The sequence below is a fragment of the Rattus norvegicus genome, chromosome 6, assembly GCF_036323735.1.
Source record: "Rattus norvegicus strain BN/NHsdMcwi chromosome 6, GRCr8, whole genome shotgun sequence".
Taxonomy (NCBI): Eukaryota; Metazoa; Chordata; class Mammalia; order Rodentia; family Muridae; genus Rattus; species Rattus norvegicus.
This window is the reverse complement of record NC_086024.1, coordinates 26269009-26285717: the sequence shown is the minus strand read 5'-3', so window position 1 is coordinate 26285717 and position 16709 is coordinate 26269009. Positions and strand designations below refer to the sequence as shown.

General features: G+C 46.5%; 1 non-coding gene across 1 annotated transcript; it reads left to right on the top strand.

Annotated features, from left to right (window-relative positions):
* The first annotated feature begins 2987 nt into the window (after positions 1-2987).
* LOC120093429 (small nucleolar RNA SNORA48) lies at positions 2988-3131 on the top strand. Its single transcript, XR_005486490.1, has one exon. It is a non-coding gene; the product is annotated as a small nucleolar RNA SNORA48 (small nucleolar RNA).
* Positions 3132-16709: the final 13578 nt, after the last annotated feature.

Genomic DNA, 16709 nt, shown 5'->3' with positions numbered 1-16709 from the left:
AAGCTGGCTCTTGCACAGGGCTCTCTGTGCTCCGAATTCTTTCTTTTTACTTTATAATGCTAATGAATGAACCCCCAGCAACCGATCGCTAAGCTCAACGACAGAAACAAGAGATGCCTCTTTATCTTTCCGCTTTCACCATTAACTGCACTTGTCCTACAGGACATGAGGCATGAACTCATCTTGAGAAGTCCTCTTGCCTCTCTGGCTCAAGAAAACTCCCTGGCGAATCTTTCTTCCTACTTTAAATGTTTCTGCTCCTAAATAGAATTTGAGAAGTCAATAAAAGCGAAAACACACACGTTAGAACAGTGCCCCGGTGTCTGGCTTACTGAATAGTTATGGGCCGGATCTAAACAATTACAGGGCAGAACATCACCGCCTCTACGAAAGGTCTCCATCCTCCTTCCTTGTACTGAGCCACCCCCACGTGTGCTCAGGGAGGCTTCCCACATGCCTGGCTTTTCCCAGTCCTGAATTGTATTGATTTTGAACTTTCTATATGGACTTGGAGAGGGTGACATCTTGACTGGATGGAGATGGGCCTAGGCTGGTGAGACGCATCTCTGCGGAGGCCTGTGGGGACATTTCCAGTGAGGATTGATGAATGGTGAAGGCTTCCCCTGAATGTGGATGGTACCATCTAATAATCTAGGACCCTAGGCAGAATAAAGGGTGGGGTGGGGCAGGGAGCCAGCCAGCCCAGGATTGGGTTTCCATGCTTCCTGGCTACCTTGATGTGAAATGTTCTGTTCTGCTCTGCCACCCCCTCCCCACCATGAGGACCTGACAGGATTGGTCCCAGGGATAGGCATATGACGTAGGCCAGCAAGTTGGTATTTCCCAACGGGAAAGGCAGTACGTATCTCTCTCCCTCATGGGCAGCAATATGTCATAGCAGATTCCTGAGTCAGTCTGTTGACTACTCAGCCCTTGTCATATTGCCAGCCAGTTGTAATATCCATCATGGGTTATTTCATTTCCCCATCTCTTATCCTCTGTTCCTCATGTGTAAGTGGGAATTGTTCCATCAGGTCATTTCAGACACTGAATGAGCCCCTGGAACCATGCAGGGAGCCACTGCATAAATGTACTTTTATTCCCGACTCTGAGCTATGAAGGCGTCAGGCTAGGCTGAGGTGCCCCGTACACTGCTTGCAAGAAGAGCATTGATGTTGCTTGGGCATGCTACCTCCCAGATGTCCATCATGCCTCTGAGTCTTTGCCATCCCGCTGTCTAACCTGTCATCTACCCTTTCATTCCAACAGAAAGTATCTATTTCTCCTTCACGGAAAGATGGGCTGATGTCCTTTGAGGTGGCCTTCCCACACTTTCCCAAGTAGACACATCCTCATCCCACCATCTTGTAGAGCTGCCCCTGAACAGTGTGTGTGTACGTATATATATGTGTGTGTGAGTGTGTGTGTGTACGTGAGTGTGTGAGTGTGTGTGTATGTGTGTGTATGTGTGTTTGTGTGTGTGTATGTGTGAGTGTGTGTGTATGTATGTATGTATATGTGTGTGTGAGTGTGTGTGTGTGTGTTTGTGTGTGTGTATGTGTGTGTATGTATGTATGTATGTATGTATGTATATGTGTGTGTGAGTGTGTGTTTGTGTGTTTGTGCTTGTGTGTGTGAGTGTGTGTATGAGTGTGTGTGTACGTGAGTGTGTATGTGAGTGTGTGTATGTGTGTTTGTGTGTGTGTGAGTGTGAGTGTGTGTGTGAGTGTGTGTATGTATGTATGTATATGTGTGTGTGAACGTGTGTTTGTGCTTGTGTGTGTGTACGTGTGTGTGTACGTGAGTGTGTGTGTATGAGTGTGTGTACGTGAGTGTGTATATGAGTATGAGTGTGTGTGTGAGTGTGAGTGTGTGAGTGTGTGTGTATGTGTGTGTGTATGTATGTATGTATGTGTGTGTGTGTGTGTGTGTGTGTGTGTGTGTGATTGCAGTGTAACAGTTTCCTCCTTCCATCCTGCACGGAAGCTTCCTTAAGCAGAGGTAAACAAATCCAAAGAGCTTTAGGACACTGACCAGATTAGACCCCTCTCTGCAAGAGTAAGTGGAATCAAGCTCCAAAGAAGACTCTCAGAAGAACAAAAGCTGCAAAGAGGACTCAGAGAGCAGACTGGCGGCCTGGAAGAAGCAGAAACCAGCACAGCTGCCTGCCTGCCTCTGACACCAGGAAAAGACACCCTCCGACCTGCTGAGCGGCCTGCAGGCTGCAGTGGGCCCCAGGTCCTCACTCATGTTGGGGTGGGCTTCGGTGATGCAGCTCCTGTGGGTCATTTCTGCTCCTGTAAGGAACCCCTCACCCATACTCCTACATGTAACCCCAACAAAACTCATCGGTTTACCAAGCTAGACTTTGATGGTATCTGTAATTTTGGTCTGTTGTGGATTCCCTATCTGGGGTGAGTATATGTGAGTGTTGTTATCTCACCAGGAACAGTTTTGACATGAGAGTTATCTGCAAAACTCCTAGGGCAGCCTCCTAAGACGTCATGTGCCCTGTCTGTTCTGGTGCCATTTAGAGCTTAGGTGCAAAAGCCTGAGATGTACTGGGAGATGTAGTTGAGGGGAGGAGGAGGAGAGTGGGAAAGGAGGAGAGAGAGGGAGAGAGAGAGAGAGAGGGAAAAGAGGAAGAGGAAGAAGAAAACGACTAAGACAAAGAAGAGGAAGATAAAGAAAAGAAAGAGAGAGGAAGAGGAGGAAGAGGAAGAGAAAGATGAAGAAGAAAAACAAGAAGAAGAGGAAGAAGAAGAAGAGGAAGAAGAAGAGGAAGAAGAAGAAGAAGAAGAAGAAGAAGGAGAAGAAGAAGAAGAAGAAGGAGAAGAAGAAGAACAAGAACAAGAAGAAGAAGAACAAGAATAATGAAGGACTGGTTCCACTTAGTTGAGGAGGTGAAAATTGTTAACTGTTGACCCATAAATGCATGCACATGTATTTCAAAAATTTTACATGTGATAAAATAAAAAACATACACAACCCCCTGGCAATGGGCAAAGAGACATCTTGTTGGTGGTGGTGTCCTTCTGTCAGTCAGGGGCATAGCACATGGCAGTCCTTTGTTCGTCCTAGCTTGATGCCTGGCTTGGTGGCCAAAGCTGTCTTATGCCAAGGACTCATAAAAATCAAATCGAATCAAACCCTGGCGACACAGTAAAAAGGAAGAAGACAGACAGACTTGTGATCTGCCATGCCACGCAGTGTGGGCTAGGAAAGGTACCACAGACCTGCCCTCCGTCTCTCAGCACTAGTGGGCCATAGACACACATGTGCCCCACCTACTGCCATGTACCATAGTAGAGGGAGGAAGAGACAGATAGAGACCTGCGGACCACTATGCTATCCACAGTCCTGTGCTAACGGAGGACGCCATTCAGGGGCCCACCTGTCAGCCACATGGCCAGCCTACAGCCTACAGTGCGCAAGTATGTTGTGGTCAGATGCGAGAGTCTGGATCCATGACTTCACAGGAGCAGGGGTTGGTGTCTATGCCTGTGGCCACATGGATGTCCAGGGCTGTGCAGAACTGGCCCTGTCCTCTCTGGCTGTGGCAATTCTGGAAAGCTGAGCCCATCTGCCACAGGTATTAACACTCAGGGGAAGGGGCCCTGTACCTTGCCCAGATAGCACAGTGGAGCTGACTCTGGTGGTGGGGGTGCAGGTTAGCTAACCCAAGGGTGAAGGCAGGACAGAGCTAGTCTTACCACTTGTCTGCTGTGAGGTGGTTTGGGGGTGAGAATGATGTACCCCACCACCACCTGTGGTAGTTGGGAGAGCTAGCCTTGTCCCCTCACTGGCTATAGCACTCTGGAGAGCAAGTCCTGTTCCTTGCCTGGGTGATAGGTGCAGCTGGCCCTGATGTTAAGGCCCCAGTGGTGGGGGAGCAGGAGAGTTCTCCCCGCCCCTCAAGAGCTGTAGCACTTGAGAGAATGAACCCTGAGCCTTGACTGAGCAGCATAGTGAGTTGGCTCAGAAGGTATGGGTGTGAGTGACCACGTCAGAGGGCGTGATTGCAGGAGAGCTGACCCTGACTCCTGCCAGTGGTGGTGGTGGATGGCTTAGCTGGAGCAGTGCCTGAGAGCTCTCCCTGGAGATCCAGATAAGGGAGAGCCAGCACTCTGACCAACTTTGCTACGACCCAGACCCAGATTCAGGGCTCTGAGATGGATCATCTGCAAATGGGATACATGGTCCTGCTGACCCAAAGCTGGAGGAGCTCCATGACACAGGAACAACAGGAAAACTGGGAGGAGTCCCAGTGAGGAGGATTCAAGGTTGATGCTGTCACAGAAGCCAGAGCCTCGAACCAGGCCAATGACTCATTGCAATAAACATTTGCAAGTGAAGATGTGTGGACAGAGGGGTGTACTGTGGGACACTGTGACACACTACAGCTTTCACGATAAGATGTTTCTATGTTGTTTGTTTGGTTTTCATTTGGGGTGTGTATTGTGGGGGGGTTGCAAGGGAGAAAGGCAGATATGAGGGGACCAGGAGATGAGAGGGACTGGAGTGCATGATGTGAAACTCACAATGAATCAATAAAAAGCAAACAACTAAAACAGGAAAAGAAAAAAACAAGAAATATATATGTATGTGCATATTTATATGTATGTGTATGTATATATTTGTTTTTTCACATAGGGTTTCTCTTTGTAGTCGTGGCTGTCCTGGAACTCACTCTGTAGACCAGGCTAGTCTTGAACTACAGAATGCACCTGACTTTGCCTCCCAAGTACTGGGATTAAAAGTGTGCATCACCACTGCAGGGCAAGAAGTATATACTAAGGCTGTCTCTGACTTGCTAAATGTTGTCATTTGGATCTTAATGCCTCACAGACCCATGTGTTGAGGGGTGAGACCCCAGCTTACACCTTCCAGAAGTGAAGCTGCTGGGAGCTCTCTGGTTGTTCTCAGGGGGTACAGTGGCACCCCACCATCCACTCCTTTCTTCTTTAGAATACCTGCTGTGAGGTAAATGGATTTGTTCTGCCTTGTGCCTTGTGTGGAGGGATCCATGGTACACTTCCCCTCCCCAGAGGTCTCAAAGCAATATGTCCTCCTGAACAGGGGCCAGAATCCCCAAACCACTGTGTGACAAAGTAAACCTTTGCGTTTTGTAAGTCGATTTGTCTCGGTTATTTGCTATAGTAACGGAAAAAAGCAAGCACGCTGAGGTGGATGGCTGTCTCAAAGAGAAGCCCCTTTGTGAACCAGCTGTAAGCTGGATTAGCTGCTTTATAGTTGATGAAACAAGAGGGCATCAGACTCTGGTTATTCAGACGCGCGCGCGTATTTGGCAGAAACCTTCTAGAAAACGAACATGGGGAGCCTGTTACGGCAAGGAACATGACAGAGAGTACTTGGAAAGATAAAACTGAAGCTTTCAAGTCCCGGTTAGATTATTGAGAAATAAGAATGCATGCTGCCATTTTTGCTGAGTGGAGATATTTGCATATGTGACAGAGCCAGTGTTTCTAAGTAATTATAGACTAATAATATCATGCTGTGATATCCAACGGGTACATACACTGCAGAAATATTAAATTGAGGTGATTATCCCTTCCTCCTAACCTACTAATAGTGAGAGCACTGGGAATCGTTTGCAATCTGGAAGCCTACAGTGACTGGGTCATGTGACAGGACAGTGTGTATTATTATTTATTACCGTGGTCATGTGACAGGGTAGCTCACGGACGTGCACTCCCCTCGTCTGACACTTGTTCCTTTTTACCAGGGCTGTTCCTTCTGCAGTGCTGCCCGTGCCTCTCCCAACCACTTTTCTATTCCGTTGCCGTGAGATCCTTATTTCAGACCCCACGTGAAAGTGAGGCCACACAGCGTGCATTTCTCTGTGTCTGCCTTATTTTCCTTATCATAATTTTCTCCAGTTTCACAGATGGTGTCACAAATAACAGGTTTTCATCCATTTAAAAGGCTGGGTAGTTCTCAGATGTGTGTAGACGCCGTGTTATTCATCTCCCCTCTGTGGGGAATTAGGTTGTTTCCATATCCTGGGTTGACAGAAATGGATGCAGGTATCTCCTCAGGACCAGTTTCAACTCCCCTGGATGCATTCGCTCAGTACTGAGTTTGCTAGGTACCACGGTAAATTTAATCTTAGAGGTCTTTGCAGAACCTTTAATAGTTTTTTTTTTTTCAAAGTGACTGTTGACCACAGTGTCTTTGGTTCCTTTTACTTCTGCATTCTTACATACTCAAACTCATCTTTTGATAATATGTTATTTTTGTTTGACTAAAACAAAATGAGAACTGTATTATCCCATAGTTCTGTGGGCGAGAGTCCAGAGCTGAGCTATTACCCAGCCCATGCTCCCTCTAAAATCACAGCGGCAAAGCCTTCTTTCCCCTTTGCTTGCTTCTGCTGGTAATCTTTGAGCTACATATTTTAAAATAATTTTTAATGGTTTTCACACTTATTCACTATCCTTTGTTTCTATTAGCCCCTCGTTGTCCTACTCCCTCGTCCCATCCTCTCCCACTGGTCCCCTATCCTCCAAATAGTTTACCTTCTGTTTTGATGTCGTATGTAACAGGTCAGGCATGAGAGAGAAGAGGTAGTGTTTGTCTTCCCGACTGAGTTATTTCCCCCAACACGATGATTCTCGGATCCATCCATTTTCTTGAGAATGAAACAACTTCGTTCCCCATACGGCTGAGTAAATGCTCGTTGTGTGTCCCACGTTTCCTTGTCTATGAATCTCCTGATGGGTCTCCAGGCTGCTTTCATGTCTTGGCTATGTGATCGGTGCAGCAACAGATGGACGGGCAAGTACCTCAGGCATTCGCTGGCTTAGGTCCCTTTGGCTATGGTCTTGGTTAGGTTTTCCTCACTGTGAACAGACACCGCGTCCAAGGCAACTCTTGCACATAAAACATTTAATTAGAGTTGGCTTACAGTTTCAGAGGTTCAGACTATTATCATCATGGCAGGAAGCATGGCAGCCTGCAGGCAGACATGGTGCTGGAGAAGGAGCCAAGAGTTCCACATCTGGAGCCAAAGCAGCTAGAAGACTGCTCTCTGCAGGTAGCCGAGAGGAGACTGTTTTCCGCAACGGGTGGAGCTTGAGTATAGGACTACGGAGCCCACCCCCACAGTGACGTACTTCCTCCAACAAGGCCACACCTACTCCAATAAGGCCACACCTCCTATTTGTGCCTCTCCTTGGGCTAAGCATATTCGGACCACCATAGTATGCACCAGGAATGGAATGGCTTGGTCTGTTTTTAGTGTTTTGAGGAACATTCATACTGGTTTAAATAGTGGCTGAAGTAGTTTATAATCCAACCCAATAGAGATTCGCTTTTCTCCATGTCCACATCAGCATCTTTTTCATATTTCAATGCTTTAAAGTTAAGATATCTTTGGAGTAGTTGGTTTCATTTACACACACACACACACACACACACACACACACACACACACGTGCACACTCACGCACACACACCCACACCCACACGTGCACACTCACGCACACACACCCACGCGCGCACACACACACGCACACACGCACGCATGCACACACACGAACAATGCACGCATGCAAATCCACACACATCTGTGCACAGGCACACACGTACATGCATACATGCATGTGCTTGCTTAGATTTTTTTTTCAAAACCTATTTTATAAGGGTTCTCAAACACTTCGGACCACCCCCCCCACCCCCACAGCCCACTGTCCAAAGGTAGGGGAGAAAAGATGGGAAATAGGACAGTGGGGATGAGGACCTGGTTAGAAGTAGTTCCTTGGGGCGATTCCAACTGTTTGTCAGGATACCACCAGCCCAGTTCAATAGTGTCGGGATACCAAACACAAATCAGCACCAGCGTCACGATCCGGTAGAAACCACCAAAACGGGCACGAGTCAGCAGGAGTGTCCAGACCGAGCTGGGATGCCAGGTGAATTCTCTGCCATGTCTCTCTCCACTGCAGCGAAGATCAGTGAAGACTGGAGACCGACAAGGCATTGCAAGGCTAGCTATGCAAGCGCCCGTCACTGTCTATTGAGTCCTATTCATACTCTCTCCAGACATCGTGTCCTCCCACAGGTCCGCCTCAGCAAAACAGCAAATGGGTCTGCATCACCTGACACAACCAGAAACTTCCACTTACACACACACACACACACACACACACACACACACACACACACACACACACACCATTCTACATATTGACTCTTCCCACTGTTTGGACAAAGATGGAGTTTTGGTGTAGTTTTTATTTGCATTTCCTTTATGACTAAGAATGTGGAGCTCTTTTTCTTATATATTAATTGGCCATTTTTATTTCTTCTTTTGAGATTTCTTTTTTTTTTTTCCGGAGCTGGGGACCAAACCCAGGGCCTTGCGCTTGCTAGGCAAGTGCTCTACCACTGAGCTAAATCCCCAACCCCTTCTTTTGAGATTTCTATGTTCAGTTTATTTTCTCCTTTACTGTTTAGATGATTAGGGTTTTATTTATAATAGAAAGTGTGGTGCCACACACTTGTAATCTGAGTGCTCAGATTACAGGCAGAGGAGTGAGGATCTCCTGGCCATCCTTGGCCACATAGTGAGTACCAGGCCATCCTTGGCTACATATGAGTCAGAGGCCATCCTTGGCTACATAGTGAGTCAGAGGCCATCCTTGGCTACATAGTGAGTCAGAGGGCATCCTTGGTTACATATGAGTCAGAGGCCATCCTTGGCTACATAGTGAGTCAGAGGCCATCCTTGGCTACATAGTGAGTCAGAGGCCATCCTTGGCTACATATGAGTCAGAGGCCATCCTTGGCTACATAGTGAGTCAGAGGCCATCCTTGGCTACATATGAGTCAGAGGCCATCCTTGGCTACATAGTAAGTCAGAGGCCACTCTTGGCTACATGAAACCTTGTGTCCAAACAATAGTTTTTTTTTGGTCTAGATATAATCCCCTGTGAGGCTGGCATATTTCCCCCAGTCTATAGACATCTCTTGGCTATGGTGATTATTTTCTTTGTGTAAATGTATAAATATTTGCCGAGTTTTAAATTCTTTCTTGAACGGTTGGTGCTCCTTTAAAGAACTTCTTGACTATACTTATGTCTTAAAGTTGTCACTTGAAGTTGTGTGTGTGTGTGTTTATGTGTATATGTATATATATAGTGTGTGCATGTATATGTGTGTGTGCATGTGCATCTGCATGTGTGCGTGTGTTCGTGTGTATAGGTTTTTAGACAGGTACCTAGCCTCAGTCTCTACATTTTATATTTACAGCATCACTCTTAGAAGTAAGCTTTTCTCCAATTTCTGCTGTGATGCCTTTATTGAAGGTCATGTGACTGTAGGCACATGCATTTATTACTTGGTCTGCAGTTCTTTTTGTCTCATGTGCCTGTTTTTCTATGTTGCCGCCATGCTGCCTTAGATTACTATGGCTCTGTAGTATAATTTGGGGTCAGATATTGTGATACTTTTAGCACTGGTCTTCAGCCTAAGACTTGGCTATTTGAGGTTTTCTTTGTTTTATGAATTTTAGGATTTTTCACATTTCTGTGAAGAGTTTCACTGGAATTTTGATAAGGGTTATGTTGAATTTCAAGGTAGTATACCTATTTTCACAATATTAATTCTGCCAGTCAATGAACACTGGTGGTCTTCTTATCTTCTAGTGTTTTCTTTAATCTTTTTCTCATAGTGTTATAATTTTTATTTCCCATTGGTTATTTTAGTGTGCCATTGAATTTGGTTTGCAGATGGTTCATTGAGTAGTTTTGTATCTATGCTCGCCAAGGAAATGGGTTTAAAGTTTCCTAGTTTGCTGTATTCTTACCTGGTTTGGGTATCAGGGTAATGCTGACTTCACAGGATTAATCTGCCATTGTTTCTTCGATTTCATGCAGTAACTTGAAGAACATTAGTATTAGCTCTCCTTGAGAGACCTGATGGAATTCAGCTGTAAGTCCGTCTATCTTTCGCTGTGTTATTATTTTTGCTGTTAGGAGACTATTACTGCTTTAGTCTCATTGCTCATTATAGATATTTTTTTTTCAAAGTTTTTTTTTTTTTTTGGTTCTTTTTTTCGGAGCTGGGGACCGAACCCAGGGCCTTGCGCTTCCTAGGTAAGCGCTCTACCACTGAGCTAAATCCCCAGCCCTATTATAGATATTTTTAAGTTGTCATTTCCATCTTAGCTTAATTTTGCATAATATATGTGTCTAGAGGTTCATCCATTTCCTCTTGATTCTCTGCCTATTTGGAATTTGACGTCTTTTCTTTGAAATGCTACTGTGATCAAATACTCGGCCGAAACCAACTCAAGGGGCTAAGTGTTTATTTTGACTCACAGTTTGAGGGAACAGGCCATTACCGTGTACAGGTCACAGCAGCAGAAGTCTGAAGCAACTGGTCAAAGAGTATCCACAAAGAAGAGGCAAAGAGGAATGGATTCTGTATTCATCCCACTTTCTTCGTTTAGACTGTCCAGGACCCCAGCCTAGAGAATGATGCCGCCACAGTGGGCTGGTCTTCCCACTTCACTTCACTTAATCAAGACAATCCCTCACAGGCATGACCAGAGGGCCTTCCAGGAGAGTCTAGATCTCATCAAGTTGACAGTAGAAATAACGACACGGTACCTGTTGTCATTGTCCCCCTTTTATCTCTAATTTTATTTACTTTAATCTTCTCTTTCTTTTGGTTCATTTGTCTAAACTTTAGACTCTAACTGTTTCCTCTCACTACCGTTTCTTTTCAAAGAGCCAACTCTTCACTGACTTGTTGCACTACTCTTTTTGTGCCCATGTCACTGATTTCTGCTTCGATTGTCATGATTTTTCCTTTGTGCTTTTTGAGCTTTGCTTGTTCTTTGTCTTGAGATATTGAGGTATATCATTAAGTTATTACTTCGATATCTCCCTAAATTTTTAGAACATGTAACATTGATAACTATAAACTTTCATCACTGTCTTGGCTGCATGTAAAGTTTCTGAATTTTTTGTGATTACGTTTTCTTTTTAATCAAGGAATTAAAAAACATTCTTCCCTGTTTCATCAGTGGACCACTGGCCATTAAATAGTGTTTTATACAACCTTCCCAGATTTGTATGGTTTCTGTATTATCTCTTCCTATTTATTGTATACACTATGATCAGATGGGATAAAGGAAATTTTTGATTCTTTTGTATCTGTTCCTTCTTAATGGATGGGCTTGGATGGATCTATTTTAGACAAAGCTTCACGGGCCGCTAGAAGAATGTGCAATTTGCAGCTGTTGGGTAGAATCATCCGTACGTGCCCCTTAAGTCCGTTTGATCTTGGTGAGGTTTAACTTCAAAGTTTCTTTGTTGCATTTTAGCTTGGGCGATTTATCTGTAGAGATAGTAGGATGTCTGTCTTACTCACTGTTCTATTGCTGTGAAGAGTCAGGGTGATAAGGCAAACTTATAACACAAGGCATTTAATTGGAGGCTTGCCGAGTTTCCCAGGGTTATCCCATGACCACCGTGGCAGGGAGCATGGTAGGCAGGTAGTCATGGTGCTGGAGTAGCAGCTGAGAGTTTACACGTGATCCACAAGAGGAGGCAAAGAGAGAGACTGTGCCTGAGGTGGGCTTTTGAAATCTCAACGCCTTCCCCGAGTGACTTACCTTTTCCAACAAAGCCATAACTCCTAGTCCTTTCTAAATAGTCCACCACAAAAATATGAACTTTGGCGGGGCGTTTTAATTCAAACCACCACATTCCACTCCCCGGGCGCCATAGGCTTGTAGCCATATTACAATGCAAATGTGTTCATTTCAAACCCAAAGTCCCCAGTCTCTCATGGTCTCTTCTAAGACCCAAGACAAACAAGAAATCAACTAATCAAGGAATTGCATATTTCTCTTTTTAAAATTTTTTTATTGATTCTTTGTGAATTTCACATCATGCACCTCAGTCCCTTGCATTTCCCCAATTCCCTCATATCTGCCCTTTGTTCTTGTAACCTCCTCCCAAAATAAAAACCACACGCGCACATACACACACACACACACACACACACACACACACACACACACACACACACACACGGCATAGAAAACATCTCATTCTGGAAACTGCAGTGTGTTACAGTGTCCCACAGTACATCCCTCTGTTTACCTCTTCACGTGTAGATGTTCATTGCAGTGAGTCATTGGTCTGGTTTGAGGTCTCTGGCTTTTGTGACATCATCAATATTGGATCTTCATTGGGACTCCTCTCAGTTTACCTGTTGGTGAGGTGTTTCACTGAGATCGTGTCGCTTTGGATCAGTAGGACTGTCCCTTTCATGTGTCCCAATCATTTGCAAGTGGTATAGATGTTGGGGTGGGCCAACTCAGAGCCTTGGATCTGGGCCTGGATGGTAGCTGAGCTGATCGGCGGGCTGTCTGTCCCTGATCTACACCATCAGTGTGTTCTTCCCAGCACTGCTCCCACTAGGCCACCCAGTGTTGCCATTGGCAGGAGGCAGGGTCAGCTTTCCTGTTCTCTTGCCCTTGGGCTGGCTCGTTTGCACTTACACTTCCAGAACCAGCACCACTGTCTTGCGCAGCCAAAGCATAGGGGCTCTCCCAAATACCACAGGTGGTGCTGGGAGAGGGTATCCCTCCACACACATGGCAGACAAGTGGTTGGGCCAGCACTCTCTCTCTCTCTCTCTCTCTCTCTCTCTCTCTCTCTCTCTCTCTCTCTCTCCTCTCTCCCCCTTGGGGCCAACTCACTTGCACTTCTAACACTGGGGTCAGTCAGGCGAGGTGCAGAGACTGCTGTCCCGAGTGCTGCAGCTGGTGAGGGGCAGGGCTAGCTCTCCCACACTCAAGACCCCATGGGAAGCTTTCCTGACTCCTGGAGATGGTGTGCCCATGCCAACCATGGTAGACAAATGGCAGGGTCAGTCTTCAGGCTAGGTCACCCCAACACACACACACAACATCACCAGGGACAGCTCCACTGTGCTGCCTAGACAGCACAGGCTTGCTCTCCAGAGTGCCGCTGCCAATGAGAAATGGGGTTAACTCTCCAGAATGCTGCAGCCGGTGAGGGGCAGGGCCAGTTCTGCATACCCCCAGGGACATCGATATGATCCCTGGTGGCTGCTCCAACTAGGGATGTCTCCATGTTGTCTAGTGGTAATCTGAGCCACTGACTTCAACACTAATCACCGTGGCTTCATAGCCACAGACTCAGACGTGGCCCTCAGTGGCAGCTCAGGTTGGGACATCACTATGACCTCAAGTGGCGGGGCTGGACACTCACAACAAGCTCCTCCTCTCACCCTCAAGTTCCATCTCTCTTTACAATGCCCAGGCTGCTCCACCTTTTTTCTCCTCCCTCGTGTCCACCACTTGCACACACATTGCGGCCCCTCCTGTTCCAGGCTGACTTCGAGGCTGGCAGTACCCTGGGTCATATTCTCCATCAGTGCTGCATGGCCTGCCTGTGCTGTGGCTAGATGGCAGGTCTGTGGATAACATGGTGGTCTGCTGGCCTATGTCCATCTTCCTCCTCCTGCACTGCACTGCCATAAGACAGCTGTGGCCACCACGCCAGGCACAAAGCTGGGATGAGCAAGGGGCTGCCGTCTGCTCTGCCCCGCCCCTGATGTATGCTACCACCCACATGAAGGTGGGGGCTCCCGTGTCTCACCTCAATTAACCGAATCTTGATAATCCCTTGGAGGGAGTAGGTTCCTTCGGAATCTTACTATTTCAGTGATTCTAGATCCTGTCAAGATGACAATTGACAATAGTCATCAAAACTTCTCCCCTCGAGTCCAGGGTGGGGTCGTGGATCGGAGGTTGGCAGTGCATGACTTTAACCCAGTGCCGGGAGGCAGAGACAGGCAGATCTCTGTGAGTTTAAGGCCAGCCTGGTCTACAGATCGAGTTCCAGATTCACCATGGTCACACAGACAGACTCTGTCTCAAAACAAAACAAGGATAACCCCCTTACCCGGCCAACGTGGTGTTCAAACACTGCTCTTCAGTTACAGCCTTCTGCTTTATCTCCCTGTAAGATCTTGGCCATCTCCTAATGCAAAAATCTACCGAGTTAAACTTGAGTCGATTTAAGCCCCCATAGTCCTAAAAGTTTAAACACTAGCCAGAAGTGAAAACGCAGAGTGGGTCTTTTCTGAGACATCAAAACAAGCTACAGGTTTCCAGAACACAATGGCACGTAGTAAATGCTCCCTTTCAAAAGGCAAGAACCGGCCATAGCAAAGGAAGGTTGGACCAAAGCAAGACTGAAACCCAGGAAACTTCAGGAAAACAACCAATCCTGCAGTCTGGCACCAGAGCTTAGGCTGAATCACCGGGGCCCCTGCAGGCTTTGATAGCCCGGTTCTGTTCTGTTACCTCCAGCACATCCAGTCTGTTCTCGGAGCTGGTTCCACTTCGAGCCTGCTACTTCCCTCAGGGAACATCTCATGGCCCTGGCGTTTCCAACACTCGGGGGTCTCCATTGTGACTTAGACGACTCCACGAAGTGACTCCCGGAGCCTCCTTGCTCTAAGAACTTCCTTAGCCAAACAAATGAGCTCATCATTCCTGTATCCGACCTCACTCAAGGTCTCAGGACACGGGCAGCTGCACATAGATTATTTTCCCCGGTCGCACAAATGCTCCCTAGCGGGTTTCTGAGGCAGGTGGGTCCTCTCTGAAACTACCCGGCTAGGCTTCATTGTTAATGGTTTTTCTTGCCAAGCCCCCACTGCAAGATCCTATTCAGTGCTACCTGCAACACTCTATGTCTTTTAATGGCCCCCAAATTCTAGTCTCTTCCATATTTCTCCTACTCACCAGCCCCAAAGGCCTATGACCCACTTGGTTGGATCTATCACAGCGACAGTGTTGGTGCTAATTTTCTGTATTCGTTACTTTTCTAGTTGGTGTCACAAGACACCCATCAAAAGCAAGTGAGGGTGCAGTCCTTCACAGCTGACAGAGTAGCAAGAACGTGGGTAGTAACGTTGCACCCACAGTCATAAAGCAGACAGGGGGATGCTGGCCTCAGCTAGCTCTCTCTTTTCATACAGTCTGGAGCCCCAGCCTGTTTAATGATGCTGGTTCTGGGTTTCACTGCCAGGGTGTCTGTCTTAAAAATTGGTTCCTTTTCAATATGGTGCCTGGTCACAACTCCCTCTAAGGCATGGCGAGAGACAACACGAATCTCCTTTTCAACACCGACCCTTCTTACCTGTTAGAGTTACTGCCTCACTAAAACCACCAACCCAAGACTCCCAACTGCCTTCGAAGGTTTGAGCACTGTCGACTTGTGGCAGAAGGAGGAGGAAGAGGAACATTGATTCTACTTTCTTTTTTAGAGAGAAGAAGATGGGGTCATTTTCAGCTTGTTTGTTTGTTTGATACAGGGTTTCTCTGTGTAATAGCCCTGGCTGTCCTGGAACTCACTCTGTAGACCAGGCTGGCCTCAAACTCACAGAGATCTATCTGCCTCTGCCTCCAAGTGCTGGGATTAAATGTGTGAACCACCACTCCTAACTCAGCTTTTTATAAAAGATTATTTTATTTTTAATTATGTGTATGTGTGTGCACACATGTGTGCCAATGGCTGTGGATGCCAGAGGGGTCAGGTCCCTCTGGAGCTGGCGTCACAGGTGGCTGTCTCTGCAAGGTGTGTGTGCTGGGGACTGAACCTGGGTCCTCTGCAGTAGCAGTGTGTACTGTTAGCCACTGATCCATTTCTCCAGTAACATTTTAAAAAAGTATAAATATTAGACACTTAGACCCTACAATTCTGGGGGTTAGGAAGTCTAGAACTGAGCTATTTGGTGTTCGGTAAGAGTTTTTGGTTTTGCGTTTTGTTTTTCAAGAACATTTTTATCTGTCGTATGACAGTTCATATGTACAGTGCCTCTTGATCATATCTAACCTGATTCCCCATCCCGTTCTCCCAACAGTCCTCTTCCCACCGTCATGTCTTCTTTGTTACCCACCAAGTCCAATTAGCGCCACCCACATATGCCTCAGTGTGGGACTGTCCTCAGGAATATGGACAACTTATTAGTTATTACCCTGGGAAGAAACACGACTCCCCTTCCCAACAGCGATTAACAGCCAATAGCCCCTCGGCTAGGGGCGGAGCCTCATAAGCCCTGTCCTAGCCATACCCAGTGCGCTCATTTGAAGCTGTAGTAATCGCGGCTTTGAGCCTGTCTTAGTCTCTCATCCTTGACATGCAAAGGAAAGAAGCGCCAGTCCTCAGCAAATCATGAAAATGTTTGTTTTAGGTTCTTACTGAGAGCTAATATTATTCTTCAGCTGTCTGAGTCAGTGATCTATCGCTGTGAAGAGACGCTATGAACCATAGCAACGTTTATAAAAGAAAGCATTCACTTGGGGCTTACTTGTGTTCCCAGAGGTTTAGTCCATTATCACCACGGCAGGAAGCATGGCTGCATGCAGGCATGGTGCTGGCGAGGTTGAAGTAGGAAGAGAGACATTGGATCTGGCTCGACCCACTCCCAGTGACAGACTTCTTCCAACAAGGCCACACCTATTCCAAAAAATTGTGCCACTCTTAAATATATTAAAAACTTAGAAATATATGAGCCTATGGTAGCCATTCTTATTCAAATCACCACATTTAGCAAATGAAAAACATCGATTACTCTGCTCCATCCCCTCTCCCTCCTTCCTTTTTTCTTCTTCCTCCCTTTCTTCTCCTCCT